The sequence below is a fragment of the Saccopteryx leptura genome, chromosome 1, assembly GCF_036850995.1.
Source record: "Saccopteryx leptura isolate mSacLep1 chromosome 1, mSacLep1_pri_phased_curated, whole genome shotgun sequence".
In the NCBI taxonomy this organism is placed as follows: domain Eukaryota; kingdom Metazoa; phylum Chordata; class Mammalia; order Chiroptera; family Emballonuridae; genus Saccopteryx; species Saccopteryx leptura.
In genome coordinates, this window is record NC_089503.1 from 2,852,969 (window position 1) to 2,863,721 (window position 10,753).

The following is a 10,753-nucleotide window of genomic DNA, read 5'->3' on the forward strand; positions in this document are numbered from 1 at the left end:
GCGACGGAGCCATCCTCAGCACCTGGGCCAACTTTGCTCCAATGGAGCCTTGGCTGTGGGAGGGGAAGAGAGAGACAGAGAGGAAGGAGAGGGGGAGGGGTGGAGAAGCAGATGGGCGCCTCTCCTGTGTGCCCTGGCCGGGAATTGAACCCGGGACTCCCGCACGCCAGGCCTACGCTCTACCACTGAGCCAACTGGCCAGGGCAAAGTATCGACTTATTATGGACACTCCATCCACTGAGCCAACACAGGCCTGGCAGGCATCTTTTACTTTTAAAAATAATAATAGAATATTATATATTTTTAAATTGATTTATTGACTTTAGAAAGAGGGGAAGGAAGAGAGACAGAAACATCAATCTGTTCCTGTACATGCCCTTACTGGGGATCGAACCGGCAATCTCTGCTTATTGTGACGATGCTCTAACCCACCGAGGTATCTGGCCAGGCAGAAGCTTCACACTTTAAATGTGGTGAACTCCATTACTCCACTGTTCTTAATGCAGCCAGTGCAGGGGCTGTGTGGGGCCTTTGGTAAGTTGGCCCTGACCCCACGTAAGCCAGACGTCCACTGGGCAGCTCGCTCCCTACCTGCCATTATATACGGACCGGGCAGTCCACATGAATATCACATGCAAATGAAAATCATGAAGCTAAACATGGAAACGTAGGACAATGTATTTCATCCCATCCCTCTTCCCCTTTCCTCTGACTGCTGTCCATCTGTTCCTGTGTCCCTGCCTCTGTTTCTATTTTGTTCATCAGGGTTTTTTTGTGGGTTTTTTTTTTTTGTATTTTTCTGAAACTGGAAACGGGGAGACAGTCAGACAGACTCCCACATGTGCCCGACCGGGATCCACCGGCATGCCCACGAGGGGGCGATGCTCTGCCCAGCCGGGGCGTCGCTCTGCTGAGACCAGAGCTATTCTAGCGCCTGAGGCAGAGGCCACGGAGCCATCCTCAGCACCCGGGCCAACTTTGCTCCAATGGAGCCTTGGCTGCGGGAGGGGAAGAGAGAGACAGAGAGGAAGGAGAGGGGGAGGGGTGGAGAAGCAGATGGGTGCTTCTCCTGTGTGCCCTGGCCGGGAATTGAACCCGGGACTCCTGCACGCCAGGCCGACGCTTTATCACTGAGCCAACCGGCCAGGGCTTGTTCCTCAGTTTACTGTGTTTGTTAGACCCCACACATAGGGAGATCATATGGTATTTTGCCGGGGTCCAGCCCCGGGGGGAATCCAGGGGTCCCACAGGAAGAGACGGCGTCGGCACAAATCGAGTGAGAAAGCCGAATTCTTTTCTTTCTCTTTATTCTCTAGTTAGCATTTACTGCCAGGCATCTCCGCCAAATGCTGGTCTAGCTTTCTTTTTATGCACACACATTAAGTTACAATCACATGGTATTTTGTTTCACTATGGTTACATATTCCAGATAACAGTTAATTCATATCTATAAGCTACAAATCAGGTGGTAAGTCATTCAAAGTACAGATATACAATAACTTGAATAGCAATAACAATATCAGTACAAACTTCTAAAAGATTATACTAATTAATAACTCTACTGTTGTTGTGAGTCAAGGGCGCAGAGAGAGAGAGATTAATAGACGAAATCATCAAGGACTAGCAAAGGACCACCGCTTGCTCAGGCAAATGGCCTTGAGTTCATGCAGTGTCCTAATTTTTCTCACAAAACTTCAAAAGGCTTGCTTATTAAGAAATTGGCATAACATCAAAAGTAATTTTTGCTTAAAGATACATAGAGTGCACCTGCAAGATAGCTTAGTAGCAACATAATATCAGAAGGCATTAATTGCTATTGCTTCTACGGATCCCCCCATATTCCTCTTTATTATCTGAATGAAAAACCTTGGAAAGTATATAAATCTCATGAGAATGTCTCACTGAGAAAGCCCAGCAACTGCCTTCAGTCATAAAACAAGTTTCTTAGCAAAACATTCTTTTCTTGCTGACTGCGCTCCCATCCCAGGCCATGCAACGGGCCATTCCATAACACCTTACCTAAGATTCTATTGTCTAGTCAAATTTTATTTATTTACTATATTCACACATTAGTTAAGTTCTAACTATATTCTTCTCAGAGTGTTCCACCATCTGCAGGTCAGGTAAGCAAGAAGAAAGGAAAGTTTCTCTACTCTATCATATGAAAAGGCTAGGGAGGAAAGATGATGAATTAAGTGAAGGCCGAAAGGTGCTCTGTGCACAGCCACTGCCTCCTATCCATTTACAAGTCACAATCTATTCTTTCTAACATGATTAATAAGAAGAAATTCTCCTACAAACTTAACCCTTTACGAGGGATATCATAGCCAGCCTCTTATGTTTATGAGCCCAGTTCAAGGGGCTTACAGGCTTTTCTGTGGAACTCACACCCTCTGTCTCATTTCCAAAGAAATCTCTACGAATCTACAGGGAAAGCACGGTACTATTATCCCTGTGCCACAAATAATAGCACACACCCAGAAAAAGGGGGGATATAAGGCCAGATTAATTCAAAAAGGTCAAAGGGGGAAGTATCGTTGTGCCTTTCCTTTGCGGTGACTTTGTCAACCCGCAGCCATTGGTCTTCTCTGCTGTGACTTTGTCAACCAGCAGCTGTTAGTCTTCTCTGCTGTGACCTTGTCAGCCAGCAGTTGTGGGTCTTCTCCTGCTGTGACCTTGTCAGCCAGCAGTTGTGGGTCTTCTCCTGCTGTGACCTTGCCAGCCAGCAGTTGTTGATCGGCTCCCGACAGTATTTGTCTTTCTCTACCTGGTTTATCTCACTTAGCATAATAATCCTGAGGACTATCCAAAAGGTAAGATTTCCTTCTTTTTTCATAGCTGTGTAAATGTACCAGATCTGGGTGTTTTTTTTAATTAAAATTTTATTTATTGATTTCAGGGGACAGAGAGAGAGAGAAAGGGAGTAGGGAAGAGCGGGAAGCATCCACGTTTAGTTGCTTTTCGTATGTGTATTGACCGGGCAAGCCCTGAATGTTGAACTGGCGACCTCAGCCTTCCAGATGAAGGCTTTATGCTCTGCGTCTCCACAGGTCAGGCTATAGCAAGGGTTTTATTTGCTAGTCCACTGATGGGCACTTGGGCTGATCCAGATCCTGACTTGCACACAATGCTGCAGTGACCACGGGGGTCTATGTCATATTTTTAATTCGTGTTTTGGAACCCACGACTCCTAAGGTGACAATTGGTGGACTTGCTCCAGGACCACACACAACACAAGTTCCCTTCCGTCCCCGCTCCCTGTGAGGACAGACAGAAGACAGTGGTTAATGGCGGTGACAGGAGACGCCTCTGTGGTGAGAAGGCGGGAAGAGTGGTCCTCCCCTCCCCAGGCAGGAATCACATCGGGGAAGCTGCAGCCCACCTGCTTTCTCCACTGACCCACCGGACATACTGCCCTGGCCCAGGTCTGCCTCTGAGATGGGGCTGGCACCCCAGTCACCATGCACGAGGGCCCCGAAGCTAGCCAGGCCCCTCCTTCAGCCCAGAGGCCGGGGCATCACGGAGAGGGCACTGTGATGCCGCCCAGAGTGTTCTCCCTTCCGGCCACTCCGTGGGCAGGAGGAGCCCCCGCTGGTGACAACCAGGGACTGAGGACAACAGCCCCGCCCTGTCTGAACTCAGGATCCCCGGGACCCACCACCAGCCCAGGTCCTCACTCACCCCTATCCAGTGGCTCTAACTCGATGTTCACAATGTTCGGGCGACCATGATGTGAGGCCTGGGGTCTTCTGTCTCTTATTTTCTCAATGCAGAAATAGACAAAGGGCATCAAAAATGGCAACACAGCAGCAGCAAGGACAGGAATCCCGAGGACAATGAACAGGTGCCCGCTCTCTGAAACTGGGAATACAGACAAGGTCCCAGCGAGGTCAACTCTGAGCGTTCCCTCAGCAGCCACGGGACGCAGGACGGCAGCCCAGTGATGCCCGATGGGGCACACCCAGAGGAAACGCAAACACGGGTGAGATGTTGCGTGATCAGGGAGCAGTGCTCAGAAGGACCAGACACGGAACCACAGAAGTGTCTGAGGAAGGAGGGAGGGATAGAGACATTGTGTGCATACACACATGCACACACATGGACATGTGTGCACACGCACATGCACAAACACACATGAACACTCACATGCACACACATGAACACTTGCATGTACACAAATGCACACACATACACACACATTCACACAGAAACGCATATGGACATGCACACACACATGGACACTCACATGCACACACATGTACATGTGTGCACACGCACATGCACAAACACCCATGAACACTCACATGCACACACATGAACACTTGCATGTACACACATGCACACACACAGTCACACACAAACACATATGCACATGCACGCACACATGGACACTCACATGCACACACATGTACACACATGCACACGCACATTCACACACAAACACATATGCACATGCACATACACATGGACACTCACATGCACACGCACCGGGATATTATTCCCCATAACAAAGATGGAAATCCTGCCACGTGTAAGGACAGGGAAGGACCTTGAGGACGAAGGATGTATGAGTCACAGGGGAAGGGGACAGGAGGAGGGCTGCTGTGTGTGTGTGTGTGTGTGTGTGTGTGTGTGTGCAGGCAGGGAGGGGAGGGAGCAGATGTGGAAACAGACAGACAGCGCTCAGCAGGAGCCCGTACTCTGGGCAGGGCCTCCCTCACGTCTCTCAGTCAGTCTAGAGCAGCCTCGTGGACCACAGGGTGACACTCACGTCCAGTGTCCTCCTTCCCGGCACTGAGGTCACAGGGACCCTCTGTCTCACAAAGTGGACGATATCCTATGTCTGACCCTCTCACAACAAGCTCGCTCAGCGGAACACCACACAGGCCGTGACTCGAGAGAATGGGGCCCAAGGGGCCACCTGATAAACGAGGCATTGGGAGAAACTCACTTGACACCACAGATGTCACTTGGGTCACTGTGTAGGACCAGGCAATCCCTCAGCAAAGGCATGGACCAAATTCACATGAAGCCCATGCCGTCCTGACGGAAGGACAGGACACTGCCTGGCTGCCCACCCCTCCCATCAGCTCTGAAAGCTGTGCCTTCAACCCCTGTGGTCACTTCCACTGCCTCCGTCCTCTGTCCCCACTGAGGCAGGTCCCAGCCCCTCAGCAGCGCTGGAATCTGGTGCACCCCAGCACCCCGCCCTGCCCTGCGGACACCTCTGCCCTCAAAGGCTCCTCCAACTCCCCCTGGGCCCCCCACACGCAGCCTGTGGGGGCTCCCAGCCAACCCAGGGGGCTCTGAAGGGGGGCTGGGAAAGGTGTGGAATGCACCCCTAAAGAGGCACCTGCACCCGGCCCCCCACCCCTGGGGGAGGGCGGCCCTCTGGGACCCAGGACTCCTCCACAGGCCTCCCCCTCCCAATCACCTCTCCAGCCCCTCCCTCCTGAGCAGCAGCCCTGATGTCTAGTTGTCACGTGTCCAAGGGGTGTCCTGGACAGTGTGTCTTACCCCAAACCTGGACACGAGTCCCGGGAACGGATGGCATCTCCCTCCACCCCCGGGGCTGAAGCTGAACCCCTCCAGTTCTTACTCCCCTTCCTGAACCAGCACCAACCCCGGTCCTCCCACGTCTGCCCACTGCGGCCACGGGCCCAGGCCACCATGTCCTCCCTGGTCTCCCTGCCTCCCTCCATCCCTCCATGGGAGAGGGGCTGCTGATCCTTCCAAAACTCAAAGGCCAGACCTAAGCTCCCTCCATGTGTACAAGGCCCTGGCAGACCCACCCGAGGCCCAGCTCCAGCCTCCCCAGCCTCCCCGACTGCGGCCTCAGGGCCTTCGGCAGAGCAGTGCAGTCTGTCTCCAGCCTCAGGGCCTAGGCTGCTCCCTGCCCACCCCTCCTCCTGCTCCTCTGGGCTCAGCCCACCCGCCCTCCCTGCCAGCCATCGTCCTCAGGAGCCCAGTGCTGGGGGCTCAGACTCAGGTCCGAGTCTACGGCTCCCACCTTGGGACCAGGCTTGGCCAGCCTGCTGTCTGCCCGGCGGAGCTCCTGGGGCCCTCCGCAGGGCACCCCACCTAAGGAATACCGGCTGGAAGGACGCAGCCAAGGTCCTGGCAGACTGTGCAGCCCAGAGGGAAGGAACCCGGGCTCCGAACCACCCGGTGGGCTGCGGCTCACCCAGCAGCGTGTGCACAGGGTGGCGAGCGACCGAGAGGAAGCACTCAAGTGACACTTCAGGCTTTGGGGCTCTGTGTTCCAGCTGTCAGCCCACCTGACAGTCACATAGATGAATGTCCCCCTTCACTGTCATGGCCTGTCCCCCACCACTGCCCAGCCTGAGACAGCTGCACCTTGCTGCTGGGGGATCTCAGGGGCCCCGCGAGTCTGGGAAAGCAGGTGTTCCATGCGCACTTACCGAGTAGTGACTCAATTAAAGTGACAGACCCACCTAAGTAACCGTCCCGTCCCCCCCCCCCCCCGAGGGACAGCTTCCCACTGCGGTCGTGGGCCTAATGCTTCCGCCTGGGGTGTCTCTTCTCCAGTGTTGCTCACACACCTCCGCTCATTACGGGTTCCGGATTCCCTCACAACCTCCTGCCCAGTGACACGTGGGTGGTCGGACGGCACCAATGCCACGACGGTGGCTTAGCTCTGCCCCAGGGGCACCATCTCATATGACTCTGATGAGAAAGTAAGTCCCAGAGATATGAGTTCACAGGTGGGCAAGTGTCTGCAGCCTAGAGATACGTACATTTTATTCTCCTTTGGAAACACAGCGAAGCGTCCTGGCATGATCCCTGGTCCGCCTTGACACCCGGGAATGCTGGCCATTCTGCAGACAGTCCCCTGAGCTGCACAGGGCGGCACTCAGGGTCCCTGCTTTAGTCACACTGCCCAGGCTGCAGGCCTGGCTCCACCTCTGACTCTGGACAAATCACGGAGCTTCTCTGGACCCCAGGAGTCCAGGCTGCCCAGGAAGACAGGGCAGTGGCTACACGAAGGGTTGCTCTGAGGATCACCGGCCGTGGCCGATGCACAGACCAGAGCTGACACAGACTCACGCTGACAGAAATGCCAGCCACATTATCACCGTGAGACCGGTGCATTAACGGTATCAAAAATCAAGCTGGGTTCCTGACCTATGGTGCCGCAGTAGATAAAGCATCGACCTGGAACGCTGAGGTCGCTGGTTCGAGTCCTGGGCTTGCCCGGTCAAGGCACATCCAAGAAGAAACTACAAGTTGCTGCCTGCTTCCCCTTCACCCTTTCTCTCTCTTTTTCTCTAAAAATTAATAAATAAAATCTTTAAAAAAAAATCAGGCTGGGCCCTGGCCGGTTGGCTCGGTGCATAGAGCGTTGGCCCTGTGTGCGGCCCGGGTTCGATTCCCTGTCAGGGCACACAGGAGAAGTGACCAACTGCTTCTCTTCCCCCCCTCTCCCCTTCTTGCTCCTCCTCTGTCACAGCCAGTGGACCAGACTGCTCTGAGAGCTCGCCCTGGATGCTGCGGAAAGCTCAATTGAGTCGAGCATGCATGTGGAAGTCTATCTCCCCTCCTCTCACTTAAGAAAATAAAATAAAACCAAGATGTATGTCTGACCTAAGCGGAGGCCACCAGAGTGCCTGAGTCTGCAGGGCAAGGCTTTGGAGAGCGGCGCCGTCCCCCTGGGGTCCTCAGAGACGAGCCTCCTCTCCCTGACCGGCTGCAGGCACCTGCAAGCTACAGGGAGATGCTGTGCAGCCGGTGCCATCACAGGGGACCCGACATCTGGTCAGTGCAGGAGAAGTGACCAGAAAGGGGAGACTATTCTAGACGAGGGCCTCCCTCCCTGAAGAGTCTGGGGAGGGGGTCACTTTTGATGAATGCAAGCTTGCAAACAAAAGGCAACCAGACACTGGACACCAAGACCATCCAGAACTCAGGTAGTTCTGTGAAGCCTTTTCCATGTCACTGAAGATTTGTGGTCTTTGAGGGGAAGCCTGGGGACAGGTGTGTGGGGGTGGCAGAGAGCAGGGGGCCTGTGTCCCAGGACAGGGCTGCGGCTGGTGGAGGCATAAGGTGAAGGACCAGGCAACTGTCAGCCATCCAGACATCCTGGGCGGTTAAACCCAACCTAAGTATCGGTTGTCAAGACGGGGCAATTCTCTCTCTCTCTCTCTCTTTCACAGAGAGAGAAATAGAGACAAAGAAACACTGATTTGTTGTTCCATTTATTTCTACATTCAATGGTTGATTCTAATTTTTTTAACGTATACTTTTAAAAATTGTTTAGAGAGAGAGACAGGAAGGGAGGGAGATGAGAAACATCAGCTAGTTGTTGCATCACTTTAGTTGTTGTTCATTGACTGCTTCTCATACATGGCTTGACTGGGGGCTCAAGTCAAGCCAGTGACCGCTTGCTCAAGCTGACCTTTGGGATCAGACCAGCAACCACGGGATCACATCGATGATTCCACTCTCAAGCTGATGACCTTAGGGTTTTGAACCTAGGATCTCAGTGTCTCAGGTCGACGCTCTATCCCCTGTGCCACCAATGCTCAGGCTTATTAGTTGATTCATGTGTGCATTCTCCGTGCCCTAACAGGGGATTAAATCTGCAACCTTGCATATCCGAACAATGCTCCTACCAACTGAGCTACCCAGCCACAATTCTTACTAAGACTCTGAAACCTCAAGTTCTAAAGCAATAAAAAAAAAAAGTCATTTATATTACAAAATGGACCAAGAACACACTTTCATTTAAAAGACTATGAGACCCCTTCTCTCTCTCTTCCTCTCCCACAGCCACGGCTCGATTGATTCCAGCAAGTTGGTCCCATGCTGAGGACGGTTCCTGGGGGAGTCTCCACACTTCAGGTGCTAAAAACAGCTTGTTTGCCAAGCAGCAGCCCTACATGGGCAAAGCATCGCCAGTAGGGGGCTTGCCTGGTGGATCCCACTGGGGTACATGTGGGAGTCTCTCTGTCTCCCTCTCACTTAAAAAAAAAAAAAAAAGACAATGAGAGCCTGGCCAGATAGCTTAGTTAGTTAGAGTATCATCCAGAAGTGCAAAGGTTGCTGGTTCAATTCCCAATCAGGACACATACAGAAACAGCTCAATGTTTCTGTCTCCCACCACCTGCTTTGGTGAAATCAATAAATAGAAAAAAAAATTTAATTAATAATAATAATAAAAGACACGAAAACCAAGCTGCACTTTTCTGCCTGGTCAGCACCTATTCTGGGCCAAGTGCCCCCTAAAGGTCTTTACATTCACTGCCCCTCACCCCTGCACATTGGAGGTAGGAGTGTTCCCAATGACCCCAAGGAAGGGGCAGAGATGGGAACTCTGAGTCCGAGATATGAACCACGGGAGGGAGGCCTGGCTCTGGGGTGGGTGGAGACTGACCTGGAATCCAGGCACACCTGTGGGTGGCATGTGGAGGGCCTAGAAGGCGGGCACTAGTGTTGCCCATCAGCCCTGCCATCTGGGTGCTCCCCCCCAGGAATCCCAGCGCGTACTGGAGGGGGGGCGGGGGCACCACGGGGCGCCCAGGGAGCCTGGCACAGCTTGAACTGTGGGCAGGTGCTGTGTCTCAGAAGAACAGGCATCTGGTTTTCTCCAGCCAGGAGAGTACACACTGCACACTGCGCTTTTCCCCAGGAAAGTGGCTCCAGACTGTCAGGAATCGGCCCGCACTCGGATCTTTCCAGCACCTGCAGCGTGACTCTTCAGATGTCCACCAGTGGACGCCCTTGTCTGCCCCCGAGGACAGCAGGGAATTGGGAGGCAGAGCCGGAGCTGCTCGGGGGGACCTCTCCGGGGGCAATAAAGCGGGTAACGACGCCCTGGCCAGGCTGACCCCAAAGGCCACTCTGTTACCCGCGATGACGCCCCCTCCTGTGTCTGTCTCCATGGCGTCCCCGCCGCAGTTGCCTGAGTGCCAACCTACGCGTTCGCCGCCCACCCCGGGTACTGCCCGGTCCGGAGCACAACCCTCGGGCTCGGCCTGTCCCTTAAGTCCAGCTGGGGCAGGAGCGGCGCCGCCGGCGGGGGAAGCACGGGGTCACCTCGGGCGTGGGCAGGCGACCCCCTGTCAATTTCCAAGGGAGCTGGAGGCTGGGCAAGCGGTGAACTCGGCGGGGCTCAGGCAGGGGCGGTCCCAACAGGGTGCGACCAGCGCAGGCCCAGCCCGCTGGGGTCCCGAGGTCGCCGGCGCCCGGCCAGGGTCTCTCCTCCGTCCCGCCGACCGGGGCCCCCCGCGTCTAGCCCCGGCACTGCCCGGGGACCCGCCCCTCGCGTCCAAGGACCCAGCCTCTCAGACCTGGAGTCACCCCTCTCTCGGCCCGGAGACCCGCCCCTCAGACTCGAGGTCACCCACCGCCCCGCTGCGTACTCACCCTGCTTCCAGAAGGAACCTGCCATCCTACGAATCCCGGACCAGCACCTGCAGAGAGATGTCCGCAGAATCTTATGCAACCGCCAACCCGGAAGTTCCGCCCTACACTGGGCTAGTCTTCCCAGACAAGCCGGTCGCCAGGCAACCGGAGACGCCGTCAGCCCGGAGCTTTCTGGGAGTTGTGGTCCTTGGCTTCGGCGAGCTCACTGCAGTTCAGCCTCAGGACCTGGTCCCTTTTGGGGAAGAGGCTGGAGACCAGGACCCGCATGGGACGCGTGGGGGAATTACAGTCTAGCCACGAGTTGGGTGGGGCACGTTAAACACAAATCATGTCATGCATGTGTGTCTAAGCCGTGACCCAAATGGCC

The 10,753-nt window shown here is 54.4% G+C and overlaps 1 long non-coding RNA gene across 1 annotated transcript; it reads right to left on the reverse strand.

Moving 5' to 3' along the window:
• Positions 1 to 1,290: 1,290 nt before the first annotated feature.
• LOC136402252 (uncharacterized) lies at positions 1,291 to 10,519 on the reverse strand. The gene is made up of 3 exons (XR_010750964.1): positions 10,387 to 10,519; positions 3,682 to 3,861; positions 1,291 to 3,258 (listed from the first exon to the last, which is right to left on the reverse strand). It is a non-coding gene; the product is annotated as an uncharacterized lncRNA (long non-coding RNA).
• Between the last annotated feature and the right edge of the window lie 234 nt (positions 10,520 to 10,753).